The sequence below is a fragment of the Lipotes vexillifer genome, unplaced genomic scaffold, assembly GCF_000442215.2.
Source record: "Lipotes vexillifer unplaced genomic scaffold, Lipotes_vexillifer_v1.1 scaffold212, whole genome shotgun sequence".
Classification (NCBI taxonomy): domain Eukaryota; kingdom Metazoa; phylum Chordata; class Mammalia; order Artiodactyla; family Lipotidae; genus Lipotes; species Lipotes vexillifer.
The window spans coordinates 1,878,796-1,879,062 of NW_006780016.1; positions in this window are offsets into that span (position 1 = coordinate 1,878,796).

Here is a 267-nt window from a genome sequence, read left to right on the forward strand (position 1 = left end):
GGGGGCGGGCGGGTCGGCAACTGAATTGCTGTTCGTGCCGGGGCGGATTTTTTTCTGTCTCGCGCCTTGCCTACCTTCATCTTTACCCTTTTGCAGGCTGTTCGCGGCTGGCAGACCCAGACCCGCTCCTTTCTGGTCGGGTTAAGACAGGAACAGTATTGGCCATTGATGAAGATAATAAATCACCGCACGTAGCGGTGTGCGGCTCGGCGACCCTCCACTTCCAGCCCTCCACCGGCCGACCCCCCCCCCCCCCCCCCCCCTCCC